Genomic DNA, 332 nt, shown 5'->3' on the forward strand with positions numbered 1-332 from the left:
GGCGGCGGCGGCGAAAGCGACGGAGGCGGCGGCCAGGGGCGGAGGGAGCAGAGCGCAGGTGTCCGGCGGGCCCGGCGCGGAATCAGGATATTTATTCTTTTGGCAGACTGAAAAAAAACTTAGAGATCATTCCAAAAACAAGCAACGTGAATACAGTTAAGGAGCAAGAGGAAGTGGGTTAGTACAGTTATGCACCACACACCAACATTTTGGTCAACAAGGGGTCATATATGATCATAGTCCTCCTATACAATTATATCCTGTTATTGTAGCCATCTTAGTTTGTGTAAATATATTCTGTGGAGTTCATGAGCTGACAAAAATATCTAACA

The 332-nt window shown here is 46.7% G+C and overlaps 1 protein-coding gene across 1 annotated transcript in view; it reads right to left on the bottom strand.

Moving 5' to 3' along the window:
• Positions 1-77, bottom strand: part of LOC107159506 (cytosolic acyl coenzyme A thioester hydrolase-like) — a 1,446-nt gene extending 1,369 nt beyond the window's left edge. Inside the window, 1 exon segment of the mRNA XM_048784123.1 lies at positions 1-77. The gene's annotated coding sequence lies outside the window, so the exon portion shown is untranslated.
• Positions 78-332: the final 255 nt, after the last annotated feature.

This window comes from Marmota marmota, unplaced genomic scaffold (assembly GCF_001458135.2).
Source record: "Marmota marmota marmota unplaced genomic scaffold, marMar, whole genome shotgun sequence".
In the NCBI taxonomy this organism is placed as follows: domain Eukaryota; kingdom Metazoa; phylum Chordata; class Mammalia; order Rodentia; family Sciuridae; genus Marmota; species Marmota marmota.